Raw genomic sequence first — 17915 nt, 5'->3', positions numbered from 1 at the left:
ACAACCTCCTTCCTCGCCAGTACAAACCTGGCCTGAGCACGGGCCAAGCCACGGAGACAGCTGGCGTCATACAGGTTTTGTTCAGGGAGTTCCCGTCACGGCCCAGGGGTAACGAACCTGACTGTGGTCCATGAGGACTAGGGTTAGGGGTTCGATCCCTGGCCTCGCTCCGTGAGTTAAGGATCCAGTGTTGCTGTGAGCTGTGGTGTAGGTCGCAGACGTGGCTTGCATCTGGTGTTGCTGTGGCTGTGGTGGAGGCCGGCAGCTATAGCTCTGATTCGACCCCTAGCCTGGGAACCTCCATATTCCTCGGGTGCAGCCCTGAAAAGCAAATAAAATTTTTGCTCAGATTGTTGGATTCTTAGCAGATAACTGCTTATAGCTCTTCTGCACTGTCAGCTTCACTCTTCTGACCCTGCCCTGACCCTGGGTCTTAACACATTTAGGATTACATTTGGCTGCAAGTCACTGAGAGCAGAGTAACCAGACGTATTCAGAGATGAGGTTATATTAAACACACATAAAAATTAGTACCAAGGAGGAGCGTTTGGGGCTAACACAGCAGCTTTGTAGTAACATCTTCAAGGATCAAGTTTCCTCCTCTCATTTCTGACCCCTCTTCCTGCCTGGTCTGGTTATTCTTGTGGTTCTAGGATGCCTGCTATCCATTTAGGCAGCTCCATGTGCAGGTTTTTGCCTCTTTTTTTTTTTTTAAGGGGAAGAAGGTTGTTCCATGGGGATAAATGCAAGATAAGAGAGTTCTAGAATCCGCTGCATTGCCTTGTGCTCACAGTCCATGGCCCTATGCTGTGCACCACAAATTTGTCAAGAGGGTTGATCTTGGGTTATGTGCTCTCACACACACACACCAAAAAAGGGGAGGGAGGGAGAGGACAGGAGGAGACTCTGGAGGTGATGGATAAGTCTATTAGGTTGAGTTTGGTGATGGTTTCCAGGGGGTTTGCACACGTCCAACCTCATCCGATTGTACACACTCAATATGTGAGGTTCTTTTTTTATTATAGTTGACTTGCAATACGCTGCCGATTCCTGCCGTACAGCAAGGGGACCCAGTCATACACAGACATACATCCTTTTTCTCACATATCACCCGTCCTCTTCCATCACAAGTGACTAGACACAGTTCCCTGTGCTGTACAGCAGGATCTCACTGCCCATCCACTCCAAGTGCATCGGCTAACCCCAGACTCCCAATCCACCCATTCCTTCCCCGTCCCTACTCAGCAAACGTAAGTCTGTCTGCCAGTCCATGATCTATTTCTGTTTTGAAAATAGATCATTTGTGCCATATTTTAGACTCTGCACAGAAGTGATATCATGTGGTGTCTGTCTTTCTCTAACTTATTTCACTCAGTATGAGAATCGCTAGTCTAGTTCCACCCGTGTTGCTGCAAATGGCATTATTTTGTCTTTTTAATGGCTGAGTAGTATTCCATTGCATATATACCACATCTTTTTTTTTTTTTTTTGCTTTTTAGGGCTGCACCCATGGCATATGGAAGTTCCAAGGCTAGGGGTCAAATTGGAGCCACAGCAACATAGGATCCAAGCCGAGTCTTTGACCTACGCTGAATGAGGCCAGGGATTGAACCTGCATCCTCATGGATCCTAGTTGGTTTGTTAATTGCTGAGCCACTAAGGGAAATCCCTATACCATGTCTTCTTAATCCATTCATCTGTGGATGGGGTTTTAGGTTGTTTCCATGTCTTGGCTATTGTGAATAATGCTGCAATGAACATATGGGTGCATGTGTCTTTTTCAATGAAAGTTTTGTCCAGGTATAGGCCCAGGAGTGGGGTGTGGTTCTTTGTCTATAAACTATACCTCAATAAAGCTGCTGAAAAGAGAAAAAAAAGGCAGAGGAAAGAGGTTAAAGAGTCTTTCTGCTGAAGAATATTCTTCTTTTTTTCCCACATATTTGAGAATTATAGACTTCGTGGGAAGTTCTGCTTCCCCCCATGGTCCAGGACTTGGCCATGTGTCAGTGCCCAGCTGTAAGGGGGCTTGGAATTAGCTTTCTAGCCTCCACGGCTGGGAGACAAAGGTCAGGGGTTGAATGGTAGCTCTCTGAGGCAGCCCCTACCCCTTCCTCTTTCCTGGAGGTCCTGACACGCACAAGGGAAAGGCCCACGGTGGGTTTACCTCCCCCAAACACAACTACAATTAAAAAAAAAAATCCCAATTGATCTGGACATGTTCTCTAGAAGTAATCGTGATGTGAAATGAGCCATGGTGGGTTCCAACTCTGCTTCTGTGCAACCCAGGCAAGAGACTTCAAGCCTGTAAGCCTTGGTTTCCTTATTTGTAAAAACGAGCCTCTGCCCTCAGTAGGTTTTTACAGAAGCCCCACCCCCAGCCCCGCCGCCGACCCCCAATGTGTCACTCCTGTTGCGTGAATTTGTCTTCCATATTGAATCTAGGCTTCACCCACACCAGCCTTGGCCAGTGAGATATTAAATCACATGAAACAGGAGTTCCTGCCCTGGCTCAGTCGTTAATGAAGCTGACTAGCATCTATGAGGATGAAAGTTCGATCCCTGGCCTGGCTCAGTAGGTTAAGGATCTGGCATTGCCATGAGCTGCGGTGTAGGGCGCAGGTGTGGCTCAGATCCTGAGCTGCTGTGACTGTGGTGCAGGCCAGCAGCGGCAGCTCTGATTGGACCCCTAGCCTGAGAACTTCCATATGCTGAGGGTGTGGCCCTAGAAAAGCAAGAAATAAATAAATAGCACATGAAACAAGCAAACAGAACGCAATGAGCATGAGGTCGTCTTGTCTTATGGTGAGGAGTGGAAGAGGGGCTCAACTCCTGAGGTCCCAGTTGAGCCCAGCCCCTCACAACCTGCAAGCTGTTTGCAGCCACAGCAGAAGCCCAGCAGACGTTGTCTAAGCAACCCGCCTGAGCCCAGGGGGTGTTGAGAAAGTCGGGCATTGTTGGTTTAAGCCACTAAGTTTGGGGGCAGAAAAAAGTTAACTGGTACACACAGCAGCTTTCCAGCGCAGCTGCCAACAAGGACGGTGAGATTCCAGGCAGAACACAAGCCCCTGAAAATAGTTATTATTACTGTTCTTGCTGTTGTTATTTTCCATTGCACAACATAGATCCATGTAAAAGCTTTGCCAATTAGAAAAAAAAAAAAAATCAGGAGTTCCTGTCGTGGTGCAGCAAAAATGGATCTGACTAGGCAGCATGAGGTTGCGGGTTCAATCCCAGGCCTCGATCAGTGGGTTAAGGATCCGGCATTGCTGTGAGCTGTGGTGTAGGTTGCAGACATGGCTTGGATTTGAGTTGCTGTGGCTGTGGTGTAGGCCAGTGGCTGTAGCTTGGATTCGATTCCTAGCCTGGGAACCTCCATGTGTTGCAGGTGTGGCCCTAAAAGGACAAAAAAACAAACAAACAAAAAAAGTCATCAGCAGCACATACTTTCTTAGCACCTGCAGTCTGTTTAGCACCATCCTGTGTGCGATGGGGACTTTTCTTTAAGAAGATTATATCCTGGCTGATACAGTTAAACTAATGTAACAAATGATCCCAATACACTGATCCCCACAGGCCATGAATAAGCAGCAGGAGAGCCAGTTCCCGGGAACACAGCAAACGAGTAAACACTCAAGGCGTCAGGAATCGATGTAGATTTTTGGAGGAAGCTTCACGGAAAATGTCTCTCTTGGGCCAGGTCTTGAGTGGAGGGAAATACTTGATAATGCTCTTGATATTTGACAGTTGTTGAGAGTTCCCTGCATGCAGCCGTGACAATAAGCATTGCTTTTTGCCCTTTCGGAATCCATCCTTCCGTAACCTGATGAGGCAGCTTTGTCCTATCTTCCTTTCCTCACGGAGACTCTGACTGAGGAAGGAGGTGAAAATTCCCCGCTTGTCCAGTTCTGCTCCTGGTCAGCGGGAGAGCTGGGATTTCATGCCAGGGTTGCCTGACTTCACAGCAAACCCTCTTCTTTGCACAGAAGCTGGCAGAGAAATTACCTGTGTTTCGATCCTAAGAAAACTCCTTCTGAGGTCAATGGAGAATTCACCGTTACTGCGGTCGCCAGCCTCTTGCGACCTGCGTTCTCAAAGTTCCAGAGTCAGTGTATTAACAGAAAGTTCATTTAGTGATTAAAAGACATAACCCACTGTCCTAAAGCAAAAGAACACAATGAGCTGGGAGTTCTGTCATGGCTCAGTGGGTTCCGAACCCGACTAGTATTCATGAGGATGCGGGTTCAATCCCTGGCCTCGCTCAGTGGGTTAAGGATCTGCCTTTGCTGTGAGCTGTGATGTAGCTCCAGGCGTTGCCGTGGCTGTGGCGAGGCCAGCGGCTGCAGCTGCTATTTGACCCCCTAGCCTGGAAACTTCCATATGCTGCAGGTGTGGCCCTAAAAAGCAAAACTAACTAACTAATGAGCTGGCATGTGTGTGCCAGGCACTGGTCCCCTGCCTTAGGCATTTGCTGCTTACTCGATTCCTTGCAATAGGAGGGTGGGTTCTTTGACTTCCCTCACTTTGTAAATGGTGTAACCAGAGGCAGAGAAGTTAAGTCAATCTCCAAGTCACAGGACTGGTAAAATGATGGGTTGGGGCGGGGGATGGAAGCCCCCATGGCTGCATTCTGCCCATGAAGCCCAAGTTGTCTGCTTGCCGCCATGGGAGGCTGGCACACGGGCACTCACGCTCGGCAGAAGCAGTGGTGGACGAGTGCACCCAGAGGGACAAGCAACCTTTCTGCACATTTCAGCTTCTGCCACCGGCTGTGCCATGTCTCTAAGCGTTGGCATGTCGCCCCCGTCAAAGATGAGGACTCCGAGTTCTAGGGAATGAGTGAGGGGTGGCCCTCGTCCTCGGGGAACGCTGGGGCTGGGAGCAGGTGCTCCTGTGATGTCAGGCTCCCTTTCTTTCTTCATTCGTCTTTTCAAACGTTAATTGTATTTAATAAAAGCTCCACATGGATGTGGTGGGAAACCTGTCCTGTGAACCACGCCGTTCCCGGCCCTTCTCTGCTCTTTCCTCTTCTCGGAGGAAACTTTCTTCCCCAGATCTTTTCACTGGGTCTCTTGGAATCTCTAGAGACCACGCTGATCTTTCTCGAACTTCCAGGTCTGGGACTGCTCACTGACGCTCCACCTCGGAAGATGAGGCATGAGGCTGGCAGCCCATCCCGCCCTGCGCCTCCCGGGTGACACCGTCCACGTGCTTTTCCTTCTCCGTTCAGCTTCTTGGTTTCTCTGCAGTCCCCGGGATGCGCGCGTTTCCACTCTGCTTGGGTTTTAATGTATTTATCACCACCCAGCCCCTAACTCTCTCCTAATTGCTACGTCCTCCCTCCCAATGACACCCCCCTCACTCGTCACCTCCCCAGACCCCGCTCCCTGCCAGAACCTTCTCTCTGCTCTGTTCCATGCAACATGCTTCCCAGGCTTCCTGCAGAAGCTGCTTCCGGAATTTTCTTTCACCGTCATTATGGGAACTCCCTTGACCTTGGCCTCGTGTGTCTTGCCTGTTTCTGAGATTCCGGGAGGTCCTTCTTCATGGTTAACCTGCTGAGTTTGATGGGTGCATCTGTGTTAGCGCCTCTGGGCCGGGCCACGCTCACGGGTCTGTGGAATCTTGGGGACCAGAGCAGATGTCCCTTGCCAAACCCTGCTGGTTCTCTTCTTTTGAGCACACAGTGGGACCATATTCCTTCCCTTCCTGGAGTAGGGAACAGCTCTGAGATTTACCCATGCCATGTGAAATGAGGCTCTTCCAGCAGAAGCTTCTGGAGCCAGTGTGTGCTTCGCTGCCTCCTCTGTCCTTTGTGTCCCAGAGGTGACAGATCGTCCAGGGCTGGGCTGTGAGGCACAAAGGTTTGCTGGGCCTTCCCCTGAGATCTGGGGCCTCCTTGTTACCGGAGTGGAACTGAGAGCATCCTGGCTGGCCCCAGAGGGATGTGGCCAGGCTCGAAGACAAGAAAACCTCCAACTGAGTCATGTCGCCACTTCAGCAACACTTGGCGATTTTTTTTTTTTTCAGCAGCTGCTGAAGCCTGGCAATGGCTAAGAACTTCACATTCATTATCTAATTTGCTCTTTCCACTAAAGTAGGAATTATTCTCATTTCCATTTAATCCCAATATCCCATTTAATCCTATTAACCTAATTTATGACCCAGTCTTGATACGGAGGTACATATTAATTAATCTCGTTTTACTGATGAATAAAGTGATGCTCAGAGAGGTTCAGAAACTTTTTTTTTTTTTTGGTCTTTTTGTCTTTTCCAGGGTTGCACCCACAGCATATGGAGGTTCCCAGGCTAGGAGTCTAATCAGAGCTGTAGCCGGTGGACAACACCACAGCCACAGGAACGCAGGATCTGAGCCGCGTCTGCGCCCTACACCACAGCTCATGGCAAGGTCAGATCCCCAACCCACTGAGTGAGGCCAGAGATGGAACTTGCAACCTCATGGTTCCTAGTCAGATTCATTAACCACTGAGCTATGACCGGAACTCCCAGAAACATTTTTAATGTTATGCTGAGATAAGGGAGCCTGGGTCTGAACTCGGTTCTGTTTCATGCCAAAGTACCTGGAGCATAAATTTATAAAAGTCAAGATAGACTAGCTACTTAGAGTCTTTGAAATGTTTCAAAGGATAAGGTAGTTCATATTATCCTGAGTATGGGAAAAAGTGGGAACCCAATTTTCTCTGCAAAACTCCTCCTAGTTTTGCCAAGAATTGAACAGAAATTGAATTTATTAAAAATAGTGGTATTTAAGTACATGCAACTGAGTCTTTTTTAAGGCGTCAAAAGCCCACCTTTGCACGTAGGCTTTCTAGGAACCACTTTGGGCGAACGGCTGGTTTGTGTTTTAGAAGATGTGTGCTCCACAGTTCTGGGTCTCTCGCTTTTAGGTTAAACTCCACTTTCAGCGGACCCTTAAGAATGCTTTTTTCCCCCTTGGGATCTCCTGGAACGCAGAGAAGAGCGAAGACTGAGTATCTCACGGGAGGAACCGCTCTATGTGCCAACTTGCACACGAGTGACAGGGAGCAAAATTCCGCAGAGTCATTGACGTGGAGGTTTGCCTCAGCTTTCCACCGTTTTAAGCTCTGGGCAAGCCAGCGATTCAGGTTGAGACCCTATTTTGATGCACCTACCTGGTTAATGGCCTTGGTATGTCCTTCCCTCTGGACACGTAAAACCCACAGAGTATTTCTTTTTTAAATGTGAGTGATCAAGACAGCCGTCCACAAAATCAGCAATTCAGGGGAAAACACAAATACCAGTTGACGATCCATCGAATGAATGGCATGACAGCATTTGCCAAAGGCTGAGTTTCTGGCGCATGACGGCTTTTTGCCTGAAACTTCAAACTTGCTGAGAAGATTCCAGACAATGTGAATTCCAGGCCAAGGATGCGTTCCTCCCTCCAAACAGTTTGGGACGCTCCTTGCGGATGCTTTCAAGTCCTCCCAGACTCCAGGTCTGTGAGTTAATGACTTTGGGGGTTCTTCTTGACAGCTGGTGGCTCATCTGGGGACTGCCGCTTTCCGGTAAAAACAAACAAGCCAAAGTTGAAGTGTGACTCTGCAGTCATGGGCCCGACCCTCTTCTGTCATGGATTCAACCCAAAACGACTTCCCAAAGAGGGATTTCCTGATCCCTTTGCACCCTATCTTTCAAATTTTAAGCCATTTGACTCAATGAAAAAATTAAAGTGAAAATGAGAGACTCATGTTTTGGGCTTTAGGCGCATGGATCACAGGCACACAGGGCTTCATATTTGGGCAGGAGAAGGAAACCCTCTCGGGAGTGCAAAAATTCACGCTCAATTTACCTTTTTTTTTTTTTTTTTAAATGGATGCATCCTCAGCATATGGAAGTTCCTAGGCTAGGGGTCAAATCAGAGCTGCGGCTGAGGCCTATGCTGCAGCTTGTGGCAACGCCAGATCCTTGACCCCCTGAGCGAGACCAGGGATGGAATCTGAATCCTCTTGGACACTACGTTGGGTTCTTAGCCCTCTGAGCCACAGTGGGAACTCCATTATTTGATCTTGTTTTATGCTTGTAACACGCTCGTGCCTTGCTGTCAATGTGCTCGCCTGAACGAGGGGCTCCCTCATCTGCGGGTTGACAAAGAAGCTGCGTGTCCTCCCTCCGGTGGCCGGGCTGCATTCCTTCTGCGCCCACATCCAGCCGGCAAGGATTTCTGGCTTCTTCCTCCCTTCCCCCCCGTCTCACTGCCCGCTGCTGACAGGTGGAGCCCCCGTCTTTGCAGATGGGAGCGGGCCTGCTGTCATTCTCCTGCCGCCGTGAGGAGAGCCCTGGTGACGATGTGGCCCTTCTGCCCCTTGTTCAGAGTGTCAGCAAGTGGCCATCAGGTGACCCTCCCTTTAGGACCCGACATCCCTTCCAGCCTGACGATTTACAGCTGTGCAGGCAGGGGCTGTGTCCCTCGGCTTTCACGGCACCGGACAGTTGCCACTGCAACTTCGGCTGAGGCTTTAATTTTTTCACTTTTTGGGAAATACAATATTAATACAATTTGTCACAATTCTCTAAGGAGCACTATTATGCTAGGATTTTAGTATGTTTTACCAATTTAGTTGTCATAATGGCCTGCAAGTGCCTTGATTTTTAAATCCTTATTTCCCAGGTCTTTTGAGAGCTGGCTATAACCTGAGATTATTTCCCTAATGGACCGCCTCTATAATGTTCCTCTTAAAAGCCAAGTGGTACTTATCACTTCATTTTGCAGAGCGAGTGACATTTTTAGCTTGGTATTAATAATCCAACATTATAATAAAAATAATATTAGCAAGGATTTGAAAATCCATTACAAATCTCCTTAAACCCAGGTGAACTCATTAACTCTTAGGTAAAAGAAATTGGAACTAAAAAAAAGGAAAAGGAAAAGAAAGCTCTGCTTTTATTCTGCCCCTTGTGGTGACTTTGAGGGAGCGGGAGAGGTAGAAGTGAATGCTCCTGACTTCAGATCTGGGGTTGGGCTCCCTGGAATGGCCTGTTAAGACAAGCCATGAGAGTTAAAAATGAAACCAGAGAAAGAAACATCCCTCTTATCTTGGAGTCAGACAGATGAATGTGAGGGCAAAGGCCTTGTTTCTGCTTTTGTGGTCCCAGGAGGTGGGCTGAGGCCAGAGAACAAAGCGGCCTGGCTAAGCTCCCCCACCTTGCAAACAAAACCTGCAAACAAGCTAGGATTTTCCAACAATCCGAGTCTTATCAGAACAAGTTTCGTCCTCTGTTTTTCCATCTGAGAGATGGGCGCTTCGGTCACGGAGCGGGATGCTGGCCTCCCAGGCCTCTCCAGTGTCGGGCTGTAGGTGGACGTCCCAACCCAGGGCCTGAGGCTGTGGCCTGACGTGCAGACAGGGTCTGTACAGTGAGGATTAAGTTAGGGGGTCCTTGTGGGGCCCGTGTGCTTATGAAAGGGGACCAGGACCCGGCCTCACCCAGGGGAAGCAGACTGTGTGACGGTAAAAAGATCAGAGACTGGGGGCTGCGTCTGCCAGCCCAGGGACCACAGGCTGCCAGGAAAGCCACAGCCACAGGAGAGAGGCCTGGAGCAGATTCTCCCTCGGAACCTTGAGGAGAAATTAACCTGTGGGCACTTGACCTTGGATTCTGGCCTCTGGACAGTGAGACAGGAGAGGTCTGACACGTCGTTTGTGTCTTTGTTACGGAAGCCCCAGCAACCCAGCACTGGACACACGGGGACCCAAAGCCAGGCCCCATGATGCCCAGGCCCGTCGAGCGCTCCAGTGAGTTTAGTGGGTGATTCCCCATGAGACTCTAAACGACCACATGCAAAGCATCAAGGGAAGGCCTCAGAGTGATTCGAACAGCAGATGCTGTCAGAATTCAGAGGGCAGGAGAGAGACAGAGCTGGAAACTTCCAAAGAGTCCCACTGCTTGGATCAAAGAGCAAAGGAAGAAGAGAGCCTATGAGTCGAGAGGAAGAAAGCAAAGGCCTGGTTTTGGAGATGCCTGCTGGGAACCAGAGCCAAGGCCCCATCTCTTCGCAGGTCTCATTGGCTGTGGAAAGAGAATCGGTGGGAGAGAAAGGACCCCCTGCAGGCGAGGGGCTTGGGTGGTGGAGGAGGGAGCCCTTCCATCAGACTCGAGGTCTCTGGGAGGTTGTGTTTTCCTCTACCCACCAGTTTAAGAAAACATAGAAAAGCCAAACTATAAAGATGTATTCTGCTACTTCCACGCAGCGCCAACATCAGGGCCAAACATCCAGGTAATATGCAGGTACATCCCTGGCAAGGCCCTTACTGCCTGGGAATGACTTTATCATTTAAGACCATGAAAGAAAGTTGGATTTTATGCTTAAAGATGGAACCATTTCTTGCCATTTGTAGAGCTTATCCAAACTCAACTTCACGTTCCTATTCAATCCCCATAAATGGGAAAAAAAGCTATTTAATGATTGACTGGGGTTGCCTTTAAATATAGTTTTGGCCTGTCTTTGAGGGCTTTTTCTTTCATTTTCTCTTAGTGGGTTTCCATTTGCTATGGCCTCTCCTGGATGGTTCCATCTTTTCAGCAGCTCATGCGATTCTGCCTTTATGGTGCAGATGCAACCCCGCCATCATTTTATTTTCCTCTGAGGAAATTCTCAATATGTGAGTTTAACTCTCAAAGTTGGTGAGACAAGGAAATGGCGAAAAACCACAGTGGAAATGTGACTCACTCAGAAACTTCAGAACGGCCATGTGCTACTAAAAAGAATTAGTCATCCCCACGGCCTGGCGAGACGTCTTCTTGGATCTCCTGTACATAATTTACTCGTCTTTCAGCGCCTGGTTTGTTCAGGTGAACAGTTGCTACCCGAGTGGGCATCATCCTCCTTGCCACGCGGTCTTCCTCGCCTCTCCTCCACCAGGGGGAACAGAGATTCATGTAGGCCATGTGTGCTCAGGAGGATGCCTGCTGTATACTTTCACCCACTGAATGAAAAATTAAAAGTGAGTAATTCTAGGATGTGGTCGCAGTCATTGAAATAGAGGTAGAAAGGTTGACAAGCCTCATGTAAACATGGGCATTGCAGTCGTTGGATAGACATCTGATTGAATCGCCATCTGCTCCACTGGCGTGCAGCTCTTCAGAGGAAGAAAAACCAAAGCATAGCTGGGTCTGAGGCATCCTGTTGGAAGGTCAACAGCAAATTACACTTGTGTTTCCCCAATACCTACTTCACCGTTTCGGTGATGCGCACTCAACCACTCAAGACTCGTCTGTGGTTTAGTAGCAATGTGGGTCTTGGTACAAATTAGAGAGAGACCCCCTTCCTCATCACGCATATGCTGTGCTTGTTGTATTTCTCAGAAATGACTGACTTTTTCCAGCTTCCCCGAGGTATGGTTGACAAATAAAGCTTGTCCATATTTAAGGTGCACCATGTGGTGGTTTGGTACACGCGTAGGTTGTGACACGATCACCACAAGCAAGTTGATGAACATATTGCCTTCACATCGTTGCTATGTGTGTGAGTGTGTGTGTGTGTGTGTGTGTGTGTGTGTGGTGAGACCACATAAGATCTCCCCCCTTGGAAACTTTCAAGTGCGCACGTAGTATGATTCGGTGTTGTCGCCACACTGTAGATTAGATCCCCAGAATTTGCTCCTCTTAAAACTGAAAGTCTCCACCCTGGCCCATCTGCAGACTTTGCTCACCACGGCCCCTGATACCCACCATCCTGATCCCTGCTTCTCTGAGATTGGCTCTTTAGATTCTACATGTAGGTAGAATCTTGCAGTATTGGTCTTTCTTCGTCTGGCTTATTTCACTTGGCACAATGTCCTCCAGGTTCGTCCACGTTTTCCCAAAGGGCAAGATTTCTTTCTTTTTTGTGCTATTATCCCACATTTTCTTTATCCGTTTACCCATCCACAAGAACTTAGGTTGTGTCCAAATGTTGGCTATTTTGAATAAAGCCGCATCAAGCACCAGACTGCACGTATCTCTTCCAGGTAGTTATTCTATTTCCTTCAGATAAATGCCAGGAGGAGGGTTGCTGGATTATAGGGTAGTCCTAGTTTTGATTTTTTGAGGTAATTCCATACTGTTTTCCAAAATGGCTGTACCAGTTTTATGGCCACGAACAGAGTATTATTCCCTCCCCCCATCCTCCTGCCAGCACTCGTTATCTCTTGTCTTTTTGATCATGGCCATCGCAAGAGGTACGAGGTGACATCACACTGTAGTTTTGACCTGCATTCCCCTGATTACTGACCTTGAGCATCTCTTCATGTATCCACTGGCCATTATCTACTGTGTGTCTTCTTTGGGAAAAATGTCTATTCAGGTCCTTTTTTTTTTTTTTTTTTTGCTTTTTAGGGCTGCATCTGTGGCATATGAAGGTTCCCAGGCTAGGGGTCCAATCGGAGCTGCTGCTGCTGGCCTACACCACAGCCACAGCAATGCAGGATCCAAGCCATCTCTGCGACCTACACCACAGTTCATGGCAACGCTGAATCCTTAACCCACTGAGCAGGGCCAGGGATCAAACCTGTGTCTTCATGGACACTAGTCAGGTTCATTACATTCTGAGCCACAGCAGGAATCCCCTTTACCCATTTTTAAGTGGTGTATTTTTGTTTGTTTGTTGTTTGTTGGCTCTTGAGCTGTAATACTTTGGATATTGGATTTTAATGTTTTACCAAATGTACACTGTGTAAGATTTTCTCCCTTCCAAAGGTTGCCTTTTCATTATGTTGATTGTTTTCTTTGCTGGGCAAAAGCGTTTTGGTTTGATGTAGTTCCACATGTTTGATTTTGCTTCTGTTGCCTGTGCTTTTGGTGTCCGATCAAGACAGATTTCAAAGACTAAGGATTAATAACCCTCAGTTCGTCCTGGGCTCTGTCAGAGATCTCAAAGATCTTTTGTCAACGAAGAGCGAAGAAGGACTCATTCCCAGCCATGGCGCAGATACTGTCCTGAGAATGTGCCTTTGGCTCAGGGGCGGTTTTCACCTGGTTGTCCCTCCCTGCCCCTCATGCTTCATGATCGTTCCGTCGAGTTATTTTATCCTCAAGGAAGCAGGCAGAGCCCTTACCTCTAGTTCCCAAGTCGTCCTTCCATCCAGCCTCCTTCTTACCGGTATTTGGCTGAAACCAGCTTGTTCTGATTTGGGTAACACAACGAGGCTCAGTTCACGTCGGCACCGAGGGTCCGTGGCCAGTGTGAGGTCAAAGACAAGGGGAGCAGAGGAGCACTTCAGGTGTCACGTCCCTCCGTGGAAAGATTTCGGTCAGAGCCTCCCAAAGACGTATTCATGTTGATGTGGCCGTTGCAGAAACGAAAACCTTCTGTTATACGTCGAGCATTAGAAAAGATACACAAAAATGTACATTCAAAAAACCGGTCAGATAAGAGTACCTGTCAGTAGAAGTCCCAGTTGTTACTCCTTGGCTTCCGATTTGTCGTTTCATGCAGGCTGCGGGGGGTGGGCACTCCTGTTTTGAGACCCCTGAGCGACGTGGGACCCGCAGGCTGCAGGAAAGTGCTCAGGAAGAGAAGGAGGGACCCTTCCCCTCTTTAGAGCCCCACTCCTGAGGCTGTTTCCTATCAGCGAGTGAAGCCAGGGAGCATAGGAGCAACTTATACTCATTGGCCTGAGTCACCTGAGTGTTTGCGCTTTGTAATCACCCAGGATGAGCTGCTCTCTTCCAGGTAGGACACAGTCACAGGAGGCTCGCCATAAGCCCAGAGAGGGGGTCGTGGGGTTTCTCCAGGGCACACGGGCCAAGGTCATGGACCACGCGTTCTTCTTCAAGGCTGGGGGAGGATGCAGACCAAAGTTCATGGCCTACGCACCACGTGCCAGGCACAGGTGTAGACGGCTGGCGTGTGTTAAAGAGATGGTGGATCCAAGGCCTCTACCTAAGTGTTGATACAGCAAATGCTGTTATTCGGGTTCTTATGCGATCACCGAAATGACCCACAGTTAGGGATCAACGGCCTCACCCTTTACACCTTACATCGTAAGCCGCCCGAGCATCAGAGAGGTTTGACCACCTGACCTTGGTCCCACTTAGTGAAAGATGGACGAAGCCTTTCTGATTTATAGCTAAATTGTCAGGCGTTTCCCCACTTTTCTTTCTTCCTTCCTTCCTTCCTTTCTGTCTGTCTGTCTTTCTTTCTGTCTTTCCTTCCTTCCTTTTCTTTTTCTTTCTTCTTCCCTACCTCCTTTCTTTCTTTCTACCTACTTCTATCACCATACATAGAGTCATGTCTACTCCTCTTTTTTTTTTTTTTTTTTTTCCCATCTATTGTCTTTTCAGGGCCATACCCGCAGCGTATGGAGGTCCCCAGGCTAGGGGTCTAATTGGAGCTGTAGCCACTGGCCTACGCCACAGCCACAGCAACTCCCGATTTGCGCCGTATCTGTGAACTACACCACAGCTCACGGCAGTGCCAGATCCTTAACCCACTGAGCGAGGCCAGGGACCGAACCTGCAACCTCATGGTTCCTAGTCGGATCTGTTTCCGCTGCGCCACAACGGGAACCCCACTCCTCTGGTGGACAGTGATGGTGGATGCTGTTTATCCGACACTATCCTTTATGCTGTGTGCCTGTACTTTACATGACATTGTATATATTTAAAAAAGGACTTTATGGTTAAGGTGATTTAATTAGGTTGAGTTCTCCAGTGAAACAAATAGGATATATAAATTAGAGAGGTTTATTTTAAGGAATTAGCTCATGTGATTGGGGAGGCTTGGTGAGTCCAAAATCTGATGAAAAAGGCCAGCAGCACAAAGAAAGGGTTAACTCACCCATTTAGTAGTTTGCGAAGCCTTTGTTTTCATATTTATTCTATCCTTAAAAACTAGATAACTAAAATTGCTATTTTAGAAAAAAAGTAACTAATATGCCTGAAGGAATATTGGAAAATACAGAACAGCAGGCAGAAAAAAAATAGTCAACTGTACTTACTACCTCTTTTCTGGTAAGAGCTTTCTTTATGGGTTGTCAATATGCTCTGTGCACACACACTGTTCATGTGAATTCTTTCACTCATCATCATCCTTTTCTGTGTTATGGAAGAGTCTTGAAACTATTACGCTGAATGTGTCTGCGACCTTCCCTTAAGTGGTTAAACCCGTGCTTAACAATTACTTTTCCAATTTGTTTCCGAAATTTCTCCTAACCATAAAAAAGCAAAGCATGGATTTGGGGTAACAGGGATTGCTATGGGCTCATTTCCTACCACCTGCCCCCCAAATTCACCGATTGAACCCTAAGCACCATTGTGTCTGTGTTTCGAGCAAGGGAGTAATTGAGGTTACATGGGGTCACAAGCGTGGACCGGAGCTGATGGGATTAGCATGCTGAACAGGGGAGGGCAGAGATTTCTGCCTTGTCTCTGTCTCTCTGTCTCCTGTGAGCCCACAGGTGGTGTCTGCAAGCCAAGAAGAGGGCTCTCCTTGGACACTGGCTCCTCCGGCCCCTTGATCTGGGACGTCCAGCCTCTAGAACCTGAGGAATCCAGGTCTGCCCCGGAAAACCCCCAGGCTGGGGTGATCTGTTACCCCTCCGGAGCTGACTGATGCACTATCTTTGTGCACGAAGCTCCCCCTGCAACCCCCACTGCATCTGCTCGTGCTTACACTTCAATAGCCATCAGACTTAAAGCACAAGTTCAAGGATAAAATAATTACGAATTTGAGGTAGCAACAGCAGAGCATTGAGCGAGGGTGGGCCCTCCTGACTTCGCTCTGTCTGCAGGTCCCAGGCGCCGCCCCCCCACCCAGAGCTCCGGGGTTTCCCCTGGGAACCGAGGGCCTTGCTCCCCAGTGCTACCCACCCTGATGGGTGCTCCCCAGAGCCTCCTGTCCTTTGCTGTGCTGTGATGTGTAACCACCTCTCGGATCTCTGTTAAGGAGGTTCTGTGGGTCTTCTGATTAAGAACAATTTTTTAGTGGTTACTTTATAATTCTATGTTTATTGAGAATCAACCAGGAAATCACAGAAACACAGAGCTGGAAAGAAGCACCTATTCAGGGTTCATGGCTGTTTATGTATTTTGCGTGGTGTAGGTGGTAGAACCAATCCTTCAAGGAAAACATTTGAAGAAGGTTGTTTGTTGTGGAGGGGTGCGGGGGGGGCATAGAGCTGCCCCGATGGGGGTGGGGGTATCACCCTGCCCCGCACCCCCTTCCCTGAAACATACTTTGAAAACCAATGATGTGGCCTCAACTCCTCACTTAAAATATTTATTTTTGTGTTGCCCTCTAGAGACCTGCAAAAAATGGCAGGATTACATTTTTTAAAAAAGCAGTATTCTGGGGTTTTAAAAAGTGCCAGGATACCTAGTGGTATTTACAACACGAAGACGTGGGGAACAACACCTCAGGATGTACGTGTCTCTCAGCCCAGAGCAGCAGCCGTGTCCTCCTCTCTCTGGCCTTCAATGATGGGAAACCCTCCAGATGATAGGTTTTGCTCCATGGAAATAGGCTGGACCTTTCCCCCGGGTTTTATGGCCGAGCCCCAACTTCCTTCTTGTCCTTGACGTTTTGTCACTTGTTTTGCAGCGTTTTCTGACTTTTCTAAGAGACTGAGTCAGCGTTCTCGTGTTCACAGCTGGGCAAAGTCATGGACTCACTGGCAGAGAGCTGGCATCATAGTGCCTTCTGATGTTTTTAAGGCCTTGTATTGTTTCACTACGGTCTCTTGCTGCGACAACTTTATGTATCCGTTCATTCCACATTGTGGGAGTGTTTCCTGTTCGCATAGCTGCCGAGCTGATACCCCGGGAGTTGCAAAACTAAGACATGATCCTTATATTGCAGCAGGACAGTATATAGGATGCAGCCAGGGAGTCCGTTACCCATCAACGAAGACTAGGCTGTAGTCCAGTTATGGTTTCAAAAGGGCATTCATTTAGAAAAAAAACTAATTTTCTTGTAATAGCCCAATGACGTTTGTATTTTCTAAATATGTGCAAGGCTTTAAGAAACATTATTTTAGAATCTCAAAATGTAATTAGTTAAAACATGTGCTTTCTGCAATGTTTGTTTGCATTTTAATGTTTTTTAGGAAACATAATTTGGCTTATAAAATGCTATCAAAAAGTTGAGTCAAAAACAGTTTTCAGTGGATTTTCTCATGGAATATAAATAGGTTACAAAAAGGAACACTGAAAAACAGAAAGAGGTTTCGATTCAGACGCTTAATAAGAGAGAAGCGGACAGATGAGAGACGTGAAATCAAGGTTTTGGAAACTTAGCTTAAAAGTCCTACCAGGAGACAAAAATGTGCGTGACTCTGCTTCTTTTTCAAGAAAACCTAATTCCTCTTCCCTCTGCCGCCTCACTCTCTAGTCTTTTACTTAGAATTCTTACGTTACGTTTACATGCTTCCCTTTTCAGTATCATTATTTACAACATTATCACCGTTTCCATAGTTCGGCAGAACCTCCGTTTCCATAGCAACGCTCTTGGTTTCCTAAACAAATAGTATCACAGTGTTAATCTCGTTTCAGTGTTATTGTACTGTGTTATTAGATACAAAATTCAAAAAATAATTTAAGCAGGGTTTGAAAGGAGGTCGGTTGGTGTTATTGTTGGGTGCTTGCAATAGTAAATTTCAATTTCATGTTAAAATACGTATCCGTTTGATAAATACTGGGAATTTTGCATCGTAAACATGATACCAATTTTATTCACTAGTTATAAAACAACCTAATTTAATAAGAGAGCGTTCCAACACATGAGCAATGTACGGGGAGAGGTTTACCATCCTCAGATTAAAATGACTGTTTTTCAGTTGCCCCGGATAATTCAGCCTCCCCAAATCTCTGAAGTCCTTTATAACATACTCACAGCAATATTTCCTTTTGCCCTTTTTGCATTTTAAGTAATTTCCACCCGTTCTGCCTTTTATTTT

Source organism: Phacochoerus africanus, chromosome 12 (genome assembly GCF_016906955.1).
Source record: "Phacochoerus africanus isolate WHEZ1 chromosome 12, ROS_Pafr_v1, whole genome shotgun sequence".
NCBI lineage: Eukaryota > Metazoa > Chordata > Mammalia > Artiodactyla > Suidae > Phacochoerus > Phacochoerus africanus.
Note: the sequence above shows the minus strand (reverse complement) of the source record.